The sequence below is a fragment of the Cryptotermes secundus genome, unplaced genomic scaffold (genome assembly GCF_002891405.2).
Source record: "Cryptotermes secundus unplaced genomic scaffold, Csec_1.0 scaffold1114, whole genome shotgun sequence".
Taxonomy (NCBI): Eukaryota; Metazoa; Arthropoda; class Insecta; order Blattodea; family Kalotermitidae; genus Cryptotermes; species Cryptotermes secundus.
In genome coordinates this window covers 365,368-373,421 of record NW_019737401.1, presented here as the reverse complement: position 1 = coordinate 373,421, position 8,054 = coordinate 365,368, and the positions used below count along the sequence as shown (strand labels likewise).

The 8,054-nt window shown below is 39.7% G+C and overlaps 1 protein-coding gene across 1 annotated transcript in view; it reads left to right on the top strand.

Moving 5' to 3' along the window:
* Positions 1 to 4,796: 4,796 nt before the first annotated feature.
* LOC111870399 (zinc finger protein 26) overlaps positions 4,797 to 8,054 on the top strand; it is a gene marked incomplete in the record, with an annotated part of 30,851 nt that continues 27,593 nt past the window's right edge. Inside the window, 1 exon segment of the mRNA XM_033753833.1 lies at positions 4,797 to 4,821.

Below are 8,054 nucleotides of genomic sequence, written 5' to 3'. Positions count from 1 at the left end.
TTACCGTGTTGCCCTTTCCCCTATTCAAGATTCCACCCCCTGTTTCTGGCGTAGTGGTAACGGCGGTAACATTCAAAATTCGAATTTAGAAGGTGTTCTGTTCGAATCTCGGTCAGGACAGAGGCTGTCTTATCAGGTTTTAGTGGTTGTCCAAGTCCCTCCATGCAGGTGTCCGGGTTGTAACTCTATTTATTTACTCTTTATTATCATTCATCGGTCCATTCAGGTACATAAACATTGGATATAGAAATTGTCAGAAGATTACATGGATATATTATTATATATATAAATATAATATAATAATATATATTATATAATAATATAATATATATTATATGAATATATGATATAATAATATATTATATTATTACTTTTCCAATTCATGTATCATCCTACCATTTAACGCTACTTAATTTACTAGATACTGGCAGCATCATAAATAATCCATAGAAATGAACCTACACGGATATGATGTATTTGCACACAAAATTGTTTCATAGCATAGTGTCATATTTCGTTGTAGCAAATATGAGACATGTTGTAGGAAAGACATCATTTGGAAACCCTGACTGGCAGGAAAAGATTAAAATGGCTCTGGAGGAAGTAAGATAGGAAAATGAGTATTCGATTCATTTGGTTCAGGGCAGGGACCCGTGGCGAGCTATTGTGAACAACTATCAGTTTCTGAAGAATGATTAAAATTCCATGGAGATCGATGGATATAGTCGCAGTCCGTTAGTCATTTAACTATCCTCGGATGCCTCGGATCAACGCTTTGTGCTGTCCGCCTTGAAACAGTATTGGCTGGTAGTAATGTATTGCCCTAACCTGTTGCCAGTTTTGAACGATGCAAGCTTGCGACTGCACCCTTAGGCGTTTATAGTTAAAATAATTATCTGATAAGAATGTTACATTCATCCGTCCTAGTTGAGGTTTGCTACACGCAGGCGGGGCCAGGAATTGCCAAACCGTGGCAATACTGCAGTTAGTTATTTGCTCCTACACCACAGAAAATACTCTGGGTCATTACAACAGATATTCGGTTAGTACTGTTTAGGGCAATAATCAACGTTAATTCTGAGAATCAAATGAAGCAAGTAAATATATTCTTTGGTCAAAATGCTGAGCTTTCTAGCGTTAAATCAGGTGGTTAATGTATTTATAACTGCGCTTTAAATGCTTAAAAAAAAGTCTTTCTTAAATCATCATTGTAGATTTGTTTATGATGTAATTTTCATAGTCAATCTTTTTGTATGTTTTCTAGCGTAAACCTCCCAGTGAATTAACTCCAAGTATTTTGCTTATTACATCGCAGTCTTTGATTGATGGTACTTTTTAGCGGGTGGGGTATATATGCCGATGTTGCCTGTTTGCTTTTCAAGACGTTGCAAGATGTCTGCTGTGATGATAACACTGTCGAGCCTTAGAAGTATGCGGAATTAAGATATGCTCATTTCCTTTGAGTCCATTATGTATGAGTTTGCATGGTGTAAGGAACACTCCGATGGACACCGATGATGTTCCTGTAGGTATCTGATCGGGTATATAGTCCGAGATTTGTATGTGTATAAGCATTCAATGCAGGTTAGAGTACGGTGCTGGCTTCCTTCAAGATGCTCCACTTTGTCCTTTATTACGCATAGTTGTAAAAGTATGAGCTGTGTCTTCTGGGACTTAACGGCATGCAGTCCGTTGAAACGTTGAAGGTCGATCTTGAAGGTAGAGGCGGAGTTACCTCTGAAACATCTGCTGACTTTCAGTGGACTACATGGAGTTATAGCATAGAACACAGCTTCACATAACCACCGTTGTGAGAACCTCAAGTTCTACACTGAAAAAGTAAGTGTGCAGTGCAAATAAGTTCTGATTGGAAGTAAGAAGTGTCATTATGTGACGAGTATGGATGGCTCTTTTCAACTTTGGATTTGTATTTTACATTGTGTATCATTTTAAAGTGACTAATTGTTATGTAAATTGCTCATGATTGCAAATGAAAATTGTGTGTAGTGTGCTGTATGTTGTACTTTTTAAACATTCTGGTTGCATGATGGGAGATACTTTTGTGACAAGTTGTAAAATCACTACTGGTTTTTTCTTACATGTTGGTTAGATTCTTATATGTAGTGTTATGTTTGGCCCCTTTAGCAGGAGGTCCATGCTAGCACACTAATTTTCTCTGTAAAATATATGTTCCTATGATGAACAAGTTCTGCATGGTGCCACATCTCAGAAGACGACATTCTTCATAGTGACCGCTGTGAAAACCTCAAATCTTACATATGTGTTCCTAGTTCTGAATAGCACTATCAACTGTACTATATTTATATGTTTATTTCAGCAGGAACACAATTCAGATTGTAGTTCATAAAAATCAGATGCCTTCTACTGTTGGAAGCATTCCATGCATTTTAAGTACAACATTACATCTCCTGTTCTTTTGTAAGATTTGAGGCTTTCACGGTGGTGACTATGAAGAAAGCAGTCTTCTGGGATTTGGCACCGTGTATATGTGGTGTTAACCGATGTTTCGGAGGAACGTATCGCCTCCATCTTCAGGGTAGAAGGAAAAATATAAGAAATCCGCAAGCAAAGAGACTGTGAGAACTGGTAAAAGCAGACTGGTGTTGGAAATATACACAGCTGTGTGAGAGCAGCGAAGGAAAGGGGGAAGGGCAAGTCTGCATGTGAAATCAGTGGAGTGGGAGGGGGGGAGGGAGAAAGGAGCTGGGACAGAGGCAGGGTTTTGTGTTGGGGGAGAGAAAGGCAAGGTTAAAGGCTGGGCACTAACCCTTAAGCTGGGGGGGGGGTTGTTATGTTAGTCAGTCATGGCCTGTGTAGCCTTCTGGATCTGGCGGCATATCCCAGGGGGGCTTTTAAGAGAACAGATGAGAGGCTTCCATGACTTGCTGAGACAACGTCGGTTAACACCACATATACATGGTGCCAAATCCCAGAAGACTGCTTTCTTTCCTATTCTTTTGTTCAGAACACAACTACAAATTATTGAGAGCACTATTCTACAGATCTTCAAGTTCAGGCATTTTTTTTTATTGCTAGTGGGGTGAGACTAAGTCCCTTGTACTGCGGCCACTTCTGGCCTATTGTACCAGCCTCAGATGATAGGTGAGGGTGATTGTGGAGCAATTGGTGAAATGAAGATTGGCAGGGGAAACCGAAGTACTCAGAGAAAACCTGCCCCAGTGCCACTTTGTCCACCACAAATCCCACTTGACGAGACCTGGGATCGAACCCAAGTTCAGGCATTTAGTTAAAGAGTATAGGGTGACCAAGAATGTAAAGACATACTATTTTGTAGTGCCATTTATACTAGCTCAGATCATTATACCTTGAACATGTTGGTAATCTTGGTTTATGGAGGTGTCTGTATACGTAGCACGTCCACAAAGTAAGTTTCCCACTCATCTCACAGCTAGCAAACCTTATATTGCGTGAAGCCGCTGCGCGTACGTGATAGAGCAATGATGTAGCATGGTGCATGCACTAACGGAATTTCCCGCGTTCCCACAGTAGCATCGTTGCAGCTGTTGAAGATGGAGGCTCTTATTCTAACTCCCGCTGACTGTGAAATGCTTTCAGTGATAAAGTTTTTCAATGCACAGAGCATAGCACCGATCAAAATTCATCGCCAGCTGTGCCGGGTCTATGGGCCTAACGTCATGAGCAAGCAGATGGTACGTCGCTGGTGCAGACAATTTTCAGCAGGTCGACAAAGTGTGCATGATGAGAAGCGCAGTGTGCGGCCATCCATCATTACAGACGACCTTGTGGAGCTCGTACGGGAAAGCATTATGGAGAATCGTTGTGTCACAATTACGGAACTCAGCAGTCATGTCCCGCAGATTTTCCGCTCCTTGTTGCACGAAACTGTCACGGAGCACCTGTTGTTCAGGAAATTGTGTGCCAGGTGGGTGCCGAAGCAACTGACACCAGAACACAAAAGCGCATGGAGTCAGCATTGACCTTTCTGCAGCGGTACCATGATTACGGCGACGAGTTTCTGGACCGGATCATCACAGGTGATGAAATGTGGATTGCAGACATTACCCCAGAAACCAAGCAGCAGTCAAGGCATTGACGTCACAGTGGATCTCCCTGTAAGACAAAATTCAAGCAGACGTTGTCGGCGTGGAAAGTGATGTGTACGGTATTCTGGGACTCTCCACGTCGACTTCCTGACCAGAGGTGAGAGCTGAGCGTTACTGTGAAACACTGCAGAAATTGTGACGGGCCATTCAGAACAAGCAGCACAGTATGCTTTGTGCCAGTATTGTCTTCCTGCATGATAACGCTAGGCCGCACACGGCTCGATGGACAGCAGGTCTGCAGGAGTTCAGCTGGGAGGTTTGTAATCATCCTCCCTACAGCCCGGACCTCGCTCCCAGTGATTTCCAGCTTTTCCTACACCTCAAGAAATTCCTGTCCTGAGAGAATGACAGAGAGGCGGAGATCGTTGTCACACAGTGGTTCCAATCCCAGGCGGCAGACTTCTACAACACAGGTATTCAAAAGTTGGTCCCACGGTATGACAAATGTCTCAGTTCCGGTGGCGATTATGTTGAAAAATAGCTGAACACTTGCTGTATCTGTTGCAATAAATATTTCCATGAAATTATGTTTTGTTTCTGTAAACGGCCCCAGGGAAACTTACTTTGTGGATGAGACTCGTATTTCTCATGTTCCCTCTTCCTCTCTTATAATTTTACTGTGGCTTGTAAGAGAGTATTTTGTAGGAAGGTGCCTTATAATATTTCTTTTTCTTTAATTTGAGCTTTTGGTGATGAAAGTCCTGTTAAATAGTTTGTCTGGTAAGTTACTTTCATTGGATGTCTTATGCACTGACACATTTTTGGATCTGCCGAATCGCACCCTTCAAAATGCTGGCTGCCTTCTTGACCTACAACATTTCAAATTCAGAGACTGGAAAATTAAAGCAGAAATAAATGTCTTGAAATACTTTTGGGCTGATGTGTTCATTATCTGTTTTGTGATGGCTGCCAGTGTTGCTTTTAAATCTCATATAGTACCAAAGAATTGGTTGCAGTGTAGAACATACATACTGAAATCAAAACAGAAATTCCAGACATGCAAGTGTTTTCACCATCTGTCAATTTCCAGTCTTATCCTTTCACTTTTAGCATGCATACATGTGTGTGCATGTGCACGCACGTGTATGCCTGCACATCTCCCTCCTCCTCTTCCACCCAACTCCCTATCCACTGGACATCAGGGACTCCATCCCATGTGGTAAGTAGCTGGGAAATGAAACCTACCACTCATCTACACAAGTAAAGAGTGCCTGGAGCTGTACCTCCACTTCCCCATATGTCTTCACAGTGTGATGCCAATTAAAGCAGAGGAATATATCTCCACAACATCCTGTTTAATTGAACAGGTGAAAAACCTTTTTTCTTTATGTTACTGTAAAGAATACAAACATGGTGGTTGTGCAAAATTCTGAAATGGAAACAACTCCAAGGAGCAGAGTTCCTCATCAGAAGGTAAAGGTTGCTTAGCTAATCGAAAAATTTGTCATCTTTAATGTGCTTTGAAGGTTCATTGCCATGTTTGCAAGAGTCCAGTAGTTGAGTGTACCCTGAGCCAAATGAATCCAGTTCACATTCTTAATCCCTGTTTCTGTAAAATTTGTTTTAATATTGTCCTGTTATCTATGCCTAGGATTTTCCCCCCACAGGTTTTCCAGTTCAAATTTTGTATGCATTTATCATGTCTATATGTGCTACATGCCCTGCCCATCTTATCCTTGTCCTCAGTCTGTGTTCTTCATGTAGAATTACTACAGAAATAATGAAACGCTCGGAATTACAATGTCAGTGTTGTGTAGGATTAAAGTTGGAAGTGAGTAAGATCGCAATGGAATTGGAATCTACCTTAAAAATTATAGAAATTTTGAAGTAAGAGCTGGGCATTGCGGACGCGTTGTCTAGTGCTAATAGAAGTGCCATATGAAATTATGGAAATGGATCCAAGTGAAAAAAACTGGATCCAAACACAAACAAATCAACAAAAGAAGGTAAGAGATAAAGTAAAAGCCCATGAGGAAACATATGTATGAACAAGTAATTGTTTTGAAATTTTATCAAACCGCAATGAGGTTATTAAATCAACTGAAGCAATGAATGAAGAAATTCTCAAACCAAGTACAACTGTACAAAATAAATAAAATTATAAATTAAATTATAAATAAATAAAATTCTAAAATGGAACTAAGACACATTGTAAACTTTGTAAGTAATAATACTCATACAAATGTTATTCTGTTAGGTGTACCACATAGACACGACCTGACATATTGGTCTTGCATAAATATTGAGATAAATACCTTTGATAGGAAACTGTTGAAAATCATGAAATGTCATGAACATGTCACAGTAATGAACTGTGACTTAAATAGACACTTCTTTACAAGACAAAGTATGCATCTGAACAAGAGAGGAAAAGAAGAAATACTTAAACATATAGCAGCAACTTGTGTGACAAATCTAATAAAAATTTGACCACAATTTGCTTGCTCTGGAAGGAATCTGAAAATTATAATGTAAATCTACAAATTAACAAGTGTCCAGCTATGAATGACTGAGTAAAAACTACAGAGCAAAAGAATGAACCAGTACCCAAATTCAATAGACTCAAAAAACTACCAGGTGCAAAAAATAAGGATTTTTTATGGTAAATAAAGGTGCTCTGAAAAGAAATATTTTCTTAAACTGAGTAACCAAAAAAGAAAATGATATCAAATTCTTTAATATTTTCCATCAGAACATTAGAGGTTTAAGGGGGAAAACAAATGAGCTATTAAGTCATCTACATCCAGACTCCCCCCACATATTATATTTTTTCAGATCATATGAATTTCTTGGAATTACAACAGTTAAACATAGATTCTTATAAACTAGGAGCACTCTACTGTAGAACCTTGTATGAAAAAGGAGGAGTACGCATCTATCTACGCACAAGCTTGAATTTTGTAAATAGACCTAAAAAGTATTATAAAGAAAAAGATTTTGAAGTATGTGCCGTTAAGTTAAACCTGAGCTCCAACAGACTTGTATAATTACAATATATAGAGCTCCAACTGGAAACATTGATACATTAATAACAAAACTAGATACAATACTTAGAAATCTATATACCTCAACACAAGAATATATTACTTGTGGGGATATTAATATAAATTACCTTCTTGATAGTGATAAGAAAATCAAGTTAGATACCTTATTGAGAACTTATAATTTAAAAAGTACGGTAAATTTTCCCACCAGAGTTCAAGGAAATTCTGCTACAGCCATTGATATTACTAGAAGGGAAAATTATTTTATAAGGCCTCATCGAACCCGGGCCACCGTGGTGGGAAGCCAGCGACTAACCGCTTGAGCTATGGTGTGGCCCATACTAGTTTGGTAGTTAAAAGTTAAAACTATGATGATCTCTGTGTAAACACAAACAATGCTTTTCACAGTATAAATGAATGGTTCAGAGTAAATCAACTTTCTATAAATTTTAACAAAACCCACTACATTCAGTATACAGCTAGAAATAATAATCCTAAATCTGAAATAAAAATTGTATATGATAAAAAACAAATTACATCTATATCGTAAGATTTGAGGCTTTCATGGCGGTGACTATGAAGAAAGCAGTCTTCTGGGATTTGGCACCGTGTATATGTGGTGTTATTCGGAGGAACGTATCGCCTCCATCTTCAGGGTAGAAGAAAAAATATAAGAAATCTGCAAGCGAAGAGACCGTGAGAACCGGTAAAAGCAGACTGTGTTGAAATATACACAGCTATGTGAGAGCAGAGAGGGTAGGGGGGAAGGGCAAGTATACAAGTGAAAGCAGTAGTGTGGGAGGGGTAGGGGAAGGGAGCTGGGACAAGCATGGTTTTTGTGTAAGGGAGAGAAAGGCAAGGTTAAAGGCTGGGCACAACCCGTAAGCTGAGGGGGGGGGGTTGTTATGTTGGTTGGTCATGGCCTGTGTGGCCTTCTGGATCTGGCGTCATATCCCGGTGGGGG